The sequence below is a fragment of the Cylas formicarius genome, unplaced genomic scaffold, assembly GCF_029955315.1.
Source record: "Cylas formicarius isolate icCylForm1 unplaced genomic scaffold, icCylForm1.1 PGA_scaffold_247__1_contigs__length_13699, whole genome shotgun sequence".
In the NCBI taxonomy this organism is placed as follows: domain Eukaryota; kingdom Metazoa; phylum Arthropoda; class Insecta; order Coleoptera; family Brentidae; genus Cylas; species Cylas formicarius.
Window position 1 is genome coordinate 86 of NW_026844290.1, and position 9915 is coordinate 10000.

General features: G+C 45.5%; 2 non-coding genes across 2 annotated transcripts; both read right to left on the reverse strand.

Moving 5' to 3' along the window:
- Positions 1-284: 284 nt before the first annotated feature.
- LOC132697577 (5.8S ribosomal RNA) lies at positions 285-439 on the reverse strand. Its single transcript, XR_009618198.1, has one exon. It is a non-coding gene; the product is annotated as a 5.8S ribosomal RNA (ribosomal RNA).
- Positions 440-1005: 566 nt separating this feature from the next.
- On the reverse strand, positions 1006-2937 carry LOC132697578 (small subunit ribosomal RNA). Its single transcript, XR_009618199.1, has one exon. It is a non-coding gene; the product is annotated as a small subunit ribosomal RNA (ribosomal RNA).
- Positions 2938-9915: the final 6978 nt, after the last annotated feature.

The window sequence follows — 9915 nt, forward strand, 5'->3', positions numbered from 1 at the left end:
GCGGTTTTAATTACGCTCGTCTCTCGCGCTTTTAAGCGAGCGCGACGCGACGAACCGGTGCGTCGAAAATCGACGTCGTTCGCAAACTCGGTCGCGTTCCTTAGAACGCGGCCGGAGTTTCGCTTTCGCGTTTTAAAACGTCGCGAGACCGGGTAGGAGAGAGATCGCGCGCTAAGCGCGAACGTGCTGTTGCTCCTCACTCCTTCCCGCGCTACACGTCCAACTCGCTCCGACGTTTCTCGCGCCTCGCGGGCGAAAAAACCGAGCAGTCTTTAAATTGGATACGACCCTCAGCCAGGAGTGGTCCGGGAACAGAATCCGAGGACCGCAATGTGCGTTCGAAATGTCGATGTTCATGTGTCCTGCAGTTCACAAGTTGACGCGCAATTAGCTGCGTTCTTCATCGACCCACGAGCCAAGTGATCCACCGTTTAGGGTAATCTTTTTTCGATCGGTTTAACGCTTTTCGTCTCCGAAAAAGAGTCGTCGGCGTTGTTATCGACACATACATTTTTTTTACGGAAGGCGAGGTATATACCTTTCGACGTAAAAAAAAAAAAAAAGTTCGATTTCGGGCCGGTCTATCCGACGGAACACTTCGCCGCGCGCCCTTTGTTCTTTATTATTCAGACGGTAGGCGCGCGCGCGTTCGCGTTCGGACGACCCGCGCCGGTTTAAAGTTTATATACACACCTCCTCGCGGGTCGCGGGTGGGTGTAAGTACTTTTCGGTGCTCCGGGCGAATATCGTTTGACACCTTGTCGACGGCGAGCGCGAAACTAGGTTTCGCGCTTCGAGTTCCGTCTAGGTACCCGGAATTTTGTCGGCGCTCCTCCTACTCCTACTCCTCTCTCCCCTTTTTTACGGTGGTCGAGTGGTCGTCGTAGTCGTCGAATTTAATCGCGGCCGACTTAAAGATCGACGCGAGATATTTTCGACCGAGCGTCAGCGACAAAAATTCGTTCGACTAAATAAAGACAAACTGTGTAATTTTTATTATCACTTTAATGATCCTTCCGCAGGTTCACCTACGGAAACCTTGTTACGACTTTTACTTCCTCTAAATGATCAAGTTTGGTCAACTTCCCGGACACATCGACGACGCCGAAACGCCATCGGCGTATCGGTCCGAAGACCTCACTAAATCATTCAATCGGTAGTAGCGACGGGCGGTGTGTACAAAGGGCAGGGACGTAATCAACGCGAGCTTATGACTCGCGCTTACTGGGAATTCCTCGTTCATGGGGAACAATTGCAAGCCCCAATCCCTAGCACGAAGGAGGTTCAGCGGGTTACCCGGGCCTCTCGGCCAGGGAGGACACGCTGATTCCTTCAGTGTAGCGCGCGTGCGGCCCAGAACATCTAAGGGCATCACAGACCTGTTATTGCTCAATCTCGTGCGGCTAGAAGCCGCCTGTCCCTCTAAGAAGAATTGTTTGTACGCAGACAGTAAAAACCGCGCGCGACAACGGGGCGAACCCCGAGCCGGCCGGCCTTTGAGATGTCTAAATACGCCTAGTTAGCAGGCTAGAGTCTCGTTCGTTACGGAATTAACCAGACAAATCGCTCCACCAACTAAGAACGGCCATGCACCACCACCCACCGAATCAAGAAAGAGCTCTCAATCTGTCAATCCTTCCGGTGTCCGGGCCTGGTGAGGTTTCCCGTGTTGAGTCAAATTAAGCCGCAGGCTCCACTCCTGGTGGTGCCTTCCGTCAATTCCTTTAAGTTTCAGCTTTGCAAACCATACTTTCCCCCGGAACCCAAAAGCTTTGGTTTCCCGGAAGCTGCCCGCCGAGTCATCGGAGGAACGTCGGCGGATCGCTAGCTGGCATAGTTTACAGTTAGAACTAGGGCGGTATCTGATCGCCTTCGAACCTCTAACTTTCGTTCTTGATCAATGAAAACGTTTTTGGCAAATGCTTTCGCTTCTGTCCGTCTTGCGACGATCCAAGAATTTCACCTCTAACGTCGCAATACGAATGCCCCCATCCGTTCCTATTAATCATTACCTCGGGGTTCCGAAAACCAACAAAATAGAACCGAGGTCCTATTCCATTATTCCATGCACACAGTATTCAGGCGAAGTTTTAGCCTGCTTTAAGCACTCTAATTTGTTCAAAGTAAACGTGCCGGCCCACCTCGACACTCAATGAAGAGCAACCGCGGCAGGATTGAGTTGGACCGCCCGCGTGAACGGGCTAAGTCCACCGGCAGGACGTCTCGCGGCACGCCAGTTAACACCGCGGACGATGAACCGGCGGCGCGAGACACAAATTCGACTACGAGCTTTTTAACCGCAACAACTTTAATATACGCTATTGGAGCTGGAATTACCGCGGCTGCTGGCACCAGACTTGCCCTCCAATTGATCCTCGTTAAAGGGTTTAGAGTGTACTCATTCCGATTACGGGGCCTCGGATGAGTCCCGTATCGTTATTTTTCGTCACTACCTCCCCGTGCCGGGAGTGGGTAATTTGCGCGCCTGCTGCCCTCCTTGGATATGGTAGCCGTTTCTCAGGCTCCCTCTCCGGAATCGAACCCTGATTCCCCGTTACCCGTTACGACCATGGTAGGCGCAGAACCTACCATCGACAGTTGATAAGGCAGACATTTGAAAGATGCGTCGCCGGTGCGAGACCGTGCGATCAGCGTAAAGTTATTCAGAGTCACCAAGTTGAACGATGTCGGGCGCGAACCCGCCACCGATTGGTTTTGATCTAATAAAAGCACTCCTTCCGTCTCCGGTCGGACCTCTGTTTGCATGTATTAGCTCTAGAATTACCACAGTTATCCAAGTAATTGTGGGTACGATCTAAGGAACCATAACTGATTTAATGAGCCTTTCGCGGTTTCACCTTAATTTGGCTTGTACTGAAACATGCATGGCTTAATCTTTGAGACAAGCATATGACTACTGGCAGGATCAACCAGGGAGCTGTTCTACGTGTCGAGCGCGCCGCCGCCGCCGCCGCCACGGATGACGACGATCGGGCGCGGTACGACAACAAACAGTCTCTTTTTTAAAAATAATAATTACGCGCGCGAAACGCGTTTATTTTATTTTTAAATAGAAACAGACGCGACCACTTTGTGTGGCGGTGATAGCGTGCGAGTACGGAAATGAACCGTTCCCGACGCCACACTCGTTATTATTATTATTCGGACGCGATCCGTCCAATTTTTTTTTGTTGGTAATAAATATCGAGACGACGTGAGTGCGCGATCAAACAATCCGACTCGCGCGCGCATAATAAGCTTTAAAATGCGGCGCGCGTCGAACCGATGTGCCTCGGGCAACGAACGTCGATCGACGGAAATTTTCGGACATTCTCTCGATCACTCTTCGCTAGATTGAAAGCGACACGAGATTTCTCGAAAGAAACGTTCCGGATTCGCATATAAACTCGCTCGGTTAGATGAGAGTTATCGCAAATTTTTCGGAAGAAAAATATTATAGGGCGACCGCTTTCGAACCACGAAGTGCCAAATCTTACTTTAAAACACCCGCTAAGTTCGCGATCTAGCTGTATAAGGTGCGGAGCCTTAAAATGTTTTCGAACGCTCGAGCAATCGCTGCTACGAAGACGGGCCGATGGCAAACGAAAAACGGTCTACGTTCCCGTACCGATGAAGGAAACCAATTTTTCTTAAAAAATTGAACCCACGATACGAAAATGTTAAGCGAGCCAATTAATCGCGCCAAACGGTCGACTCGAAGGCGATCTAACGATCGAAAAAGCATTTTGCTCTGCGAAGGGAGAAGTGTCTATACGCACGACGCGGCGGTCGCGCTCGAGACCATCTCACCTATTATAGGTAACGGACCATTCCTTAGTCTTCCGAACGTTTCACGTGAAAACCCGAATATCGGCTGCGGCGGGCAAATAAAGTTCGGAGCGAAACTTTCGCTCGTGGTTACGTTCGATTTGGTTAAAGCGGGCACTTTTTCAAATATTTTTTTTTCTTTACTTACTTTTGTTAACTGACCGCGCGGTTCCGGTTCCGACTTAAAAATAAATCGCCGTCCCCGGATTTTGTCGGACGATACTCTCCATCATTTTTAATTTCGGGTGTTTGCATTTTTTTTTCTCGCGATTTAATAAATTCATTATTAAACATTTATAAGTCCGTCTTCTTTAATATTGCGGACCAGCGGGAAGAGAGTTTTGTTTTTTTTTTTTTATTTTATTCATTTTAACATATACTCCCATAAAAGGTTTTTGCCGCTAGCCGCGAGCAGAGAAAAATAAGCAAAACTAACCGAAACAAAGCAAAAATAAGCAAAACTAACCAAAATTAACCGAATATAACCAAAATTAAACAAAACTAACCAAAAGGAACAAAAATAACCACAACTAAGCAAAATTAATCATAACAAACCAAAATTGGCCAAAGTTCGGCAAAACAAACCAAATTATCCAAAACTAAGCAAAATTAAGCAAAAGTAGTCAAAATTAACAAAAACAAGCCAAACTTATCCTGAACAAACCAAAACTAACGATAATTAAGCAAAAATAGGAAACGTTCACAAAAACTAACCGAAACGAACCATAACTAACTAATAGCGGCCGAAACTGGAAATAATAAACCAAAGTAAACAAAACTAAGCAAAATTAAGCAAAAGTAGTCAAAATTAACAAAAACAAGCCAAACTTATCCTAAACAAACCAAAACTAACGATAATTAAGCAAAAATAGGAAACGTTCACAAAAACTAACCGAAATGAACCCTAACTAACTAATAGCGGCCGAAACTGGAAATAATAAACCAAAGTAACCAAAACTAAGCAAAATTAAGCAAAAGTAGTCAAAATTAACAAAAACAAGCCAAAATTATCCTAAACAAACCCAAAACTAACGATAATCCTAACTAACCAATAGCGGCCGAAACTGGAAATAATAAACCAAAGTAACCAAAACTAGCGAAAATTCAGCAAAAGAAACCAAAATTAACCGTGTAACAAACCCAAATCAACCAAACCAAAAAAAAAAAACATGCAAAACTTCACCAAAACGAACCACAATTCGCAAAAACTAAACAAACACAAACAAAATTAAGCACACTCAAATAAAAAGTAATCAAAACTACGTTCAACACGAACTGACCTAATTAAATAAAAAAATAGGAAAATTCAATTTTGCTAACCAAAAACGTCAATCGAAATAAACGCGAAACCGGGTTCCTGCCATTTATTTCGACGATAAGCACTTTTATCTAACTATGATTCGAAAAAAAAAAAAATAAGAAAGAAAGATATGAATAAACGAATTGATTAATATATAAAAATTGTGGTTCTGAAAAGAACCGTTTTTGGTGAATTTACACTCTCCAAGTCGACGCTCATTTATTTAGAACTGGTGTATTTTGTGACGGCTTTGGTCCCTTCACTGACGGCGTGCTTGGCCAACTCTCCGGGCAACAACAATCTCACGGCCGTTTGAATCTCTCTGCTAGTAATAGTGGATCGCTTATTATAGTGAGCCAAACGAGAAGCTTCGGCGGCAATCCTTTCGAAAATGTCGTTTACGAACGAATTCATAATGGACATGGCTTTGCTCGAAATGCCAGTATCCGGATGAACTTGCTTCAACACTTTGTAAATGTAAATTGCGTAACTCTCCTTCCTCCTGCGTTTCTTTTTCTTATCACTCTTCGAAATATTTTTTTGAGCCTTGCCGGCTTTTTTCGCCGCTTTACCGCTTACTTTCGGTGGCATTTTCTACAATCGATTAGACGCGCGCAAAGTAACGGACTGACAAGGCCCACACCGGGCCGCAGCTATTTATTTGAGAACCGAGTCGGCCGACAAGCTCCGCCCCCGGGCATCGTTCGCCGAAGCGCTAATCCCATTGGTCCATGCCCATGTCCTATAAATAGCGCGCCCACGGTCTGCGAGAGCGTCATTGTGCTGTTAACGTTCGTGCGTGTACTATTAACGGTAATAACGATGTCGGGACGCGGAAAAGGAGGCAAAGTCAAAGGGAAAGCGAAGTCTCGTTCTAGCAGGGCCGGTTTACAGTTTCCGGTAGGTAGAATTCACCGATTACTTCGGAAAGGAAACTATGCGGAGAGGGTCGGCGCCGGAGCTCCGGTATATTTGGCGGCCGTAATGGAATATTTGGCCGCCGAAGTTTTGGAATTGGCCGGTAACGCGGCGAGGGACAATAAGAAAACCAGAATCATTCCGCGACATTTACAACTGGCGATCCGAAACGACGAGGAATTGAACAAATTATTATCGGGAGTAACGATCGCTCAGGGAGGTGTTTTGCCGAACATTCAAGCGGTTCTTTTGCCCAAGAAAACCGACAACAAAGCAAAATAAAAATTGCGGCGAGGGAAGACGATGGGAAAACGGTCCTTCTAAGGACCACAAATACTTTTCTATTTGAGATTTCGTTTCGTTTATTTAACAGATTATTAAAAAAAAAAAAAAAAAGAAACGTTCCTTCTTTTTACGTTTTCTCTTTCGGACTATAAGAAAACCGGTATAATACCTCGACATTTACAATTGCCGATCCCAGGAATTGAACAAATTATTATCCGAAGTTAAGATCGCTAGGTGGTTCTGTTGCCTAAGAAAACCGACAACAAAGCTAAATAAAGTTTTCGCCGGGAAGGAAGACGGTTCTTGTAAGGACCACAAATACTTTTCTATTTGAGATTTCGTTTCCTTTATTTCACAGATTTAATAATCACACTAACACGGGGAGAAATTAAAAATTCAAAACTTACCTCGACTCGATAATGGTTTGTTGGGCATTATACTCGAAATAACGAATAATCTTTGGAACGTATTTTGTGGTTCTGAAAAGAACCTTTTTTTTTTTTTTTTTGTGTTTCCGCAAGATCGACGAAAAATTTAGCCACCAAATCCGTAAAGAGTTCTACCTTGTCTTTTTAGGGCGTACACCACGTCCATTGCCGTTACCGTTTTTCTTTTGGCGTGCTCCGTATAGGTTACCGCGTCTCTGATGACGTTTTCCAAAAACACCTTTAAAACGCCACGAGTTTCTTCGTAAATCAATCCGGAAATTCGTTTCACGCCTCCGCGACGGGCCAATCTTCTAATGGCCGGCTTGGTTATTCCCTGAATGTTATCCCTCAACACTTTGCGATGTCGCTTTGCACCACCTTTTCCCAAACCTTTGCCGCCTTTCCCTCTACCGGTCATTTTTAATACGAGCCGAGTTCTCTGATCGATATATAACAAACAAAACCGTCCGAAGTGCCACGATCAACTGACCGAAAACGGTCCGGCGCTTCGGTTTTGTCGAGTCGGAATTCGCCACGCCCAAAAAGGTCGATTGGACCAATGAGAAGAGAAAACGCTCGGGTACAAATTAAACGGACGGACGTTCGTGCGGCCATTATCTGTCGACGAGTGTTAGTGATTTGGTGTTCTAGTACGTCCGCGAACGTGTTTTATTATCATGGCCAGAACCAAGCAGACCGCTCGTAAATCGACCGGAGGAAAAGCGCCCCGAAAGCAGTTGGCGACCAAAGCGGCGAGAAAAAGTGCACCGGCAACCGGAGGAGTTAAAAAACCTCATCGCTACAGACCGGGCACCGTGGCTTTGAGAGAAATTAGACGTTATCAAAAGAGCACCGAACTATTGATCCGAAAATTACCGTTCCAACGACTGGTCAGAGAAATCGCTCAAGACTTTAAAACGGATCTGCGTTTCCAAAGTTCCGCGGTAATGGCGTTGCAAGAAGCGAGCGAAGCTTATCTCGTCGGTCTTTTCGAAGATACAAATTTGTGCGCCATTCATGCCAAACGAGTAACGATCATGCCGAAAGATATTCAATTGGCGAGGCGTATCAGGGGAGAGAGAGCTTAAGATTAATAATAATCTCTTTTATTATTATTAACAACAAACCGGTTCTTTTAAGAACCACAAATCATTTTCCTTTAAGATTTCGTTAAAAATTGAAAATAAAAAATAAAACTTTTTCATTTATTAATTATTTGAGAACGGCCCGGTTGGATTTTTTTTTTTTCGCAACTAACGACGTCTTTAAAAAAAATTATTAGTGGTTCTGAAAAGAACCCCCCCCACTCCCCGTTGCTTTGTAAAACCGGACGAGTTTTTATTTCGACCTCTGGTATATTTGGTGACGGCTTTCGTTCTTCTGCTTTTTCGCGGCGGCTTTTCCACCGGTTTTCGAAGGCATTATTATTCACAAAGAAAAGCGGTCTTCGCGATCGAAATGAGAAAAAACCCCGGCGAACGTATTTATATCGCGACGGAGTCGGTCAACAAGCTCCGCCCCCTGTTCGCTTTTCGGTGGGAGGAGCTTGTCAACGGACTTTCTTCTCATATAAATACGTTCGCGGGGATATTTCTCTTAATGTTTGCGTGATCGTCGTCGGAATCGACTACGCTTCGTTGTTAAACGAGATGCAGTTTAAAATTCGCCGGCGGATAAGTTAGAATAAGTTTGTCGTAGGGAGAACGAAATGGAAAAGAGAAAAAAGAAGAAAAAGAGAAGTCCTTTTCGAGATTTTTTAATAAATTTATACTTATATATATTTTTTAAAGAAATCGTTTTCTATTTACCCCCGAGACGCCCGGGATTCGAGTTTGCCTTTGAAGATAGTTACGAATTCGATAGCGATTTTTTTTGTGGTTCTGATAAGAACCGTTTCGAAAATTTCGTTTTTTTTTTTAAACACCCATCGACGTTCTCTCGGCGGTTCATTTCTTCTTTTTGGGCGAGACGGGCTTTTTAACTTTGCCGGAAGCGGCTACGGGAGGCGATTTTGCCGTTTTGGGTTTGGGCGCTTTCGGTTTCTTCGTCGGTCCCTTGTTTGATTTTTTGGCTTTCGAAGGCGATTTGGTTTTAATCGACGCCGCTACCGCCGTTCCGGCGCGCCTTTGGCGGTTTTCTTTTCGGCGGATTTTTTAGCTGCCGATTTCTTCTCCACGGACGACGCGGCGGCCCCGCTTTTTCCTTTTCCCTTCGGAGAGGCGGGCGACCGCCTTTTTTACGGCGGGCTTCGAAGAAGCGCCACCACCACCACCTGCGGCGCCAGATTTTTCTCCGGTGGTTTTTTTCGGAGACGCTTTCTTCGTTCTGGTCACGGACTTCTTTTTTTCCGAGGATGAGGACGCGGCTCCGCTTTTCGCCGAATTAGAAGTCGAAGACGCCAATTTGAACGAACCGGACGCACCTTTGCCCTTGGTTTGAACCAAAGTTCCCGCAGCGACGGCCGACTTCAAGTACTTTTTAATGAAAGGAGCCACTTTTTCGGCGTCCACTTTGTAGTTGGCGGCCACGTATTTTTTTATGGCTTGCAACGAAGAACCGCCTCTCTCTTTTAGTCCCTTTATGGCGTTGTTTACCATTTCGGAAGTCGGCGGATGGTTGGGTTTCGTTCTGGGATTCTTGGCTTTCTTTTCCTTTTTTCACGGTCGTCGACGAAGACGAAGAAATGGTCGCGGAGGTTTGAGCCGGAGGAAGAAGCGGCCGACGCGGTCGACACTTTCACTTCGCTTTCTGCCATATTATCGCAAATACTGACGACGGAAAACAACGGCGACAAAAACAACGACAACACGAGTACGAGTACCGCGCGGCGCGTCGAAATTAATAAATTCGGTTAGGCCGGCGAACGAATTCGACTATGGTCGGACGGACAATCGGAGGACTGAACGCCGTCGGATTTACGCTAGGAAAGAGCCCGGCTTCGGCGGTGAGGTTCCGCGCTTCGCAGCGATCGTTTTTTTTCCATGTTTCGGCCGACGTTTAAAAACGAAACGGACCGCTATTTCGAATAAGGTTTTAAAATACTATAAAGTTTGTTTCGCGAGCGAGCAGAACCGAAGCGAGAGAGATTTTCGAACTAAAATCACGACGAAAGTGGAGCTTTCAAATTTTCAAGGTAAACAATCGAAAAGCGAGTTT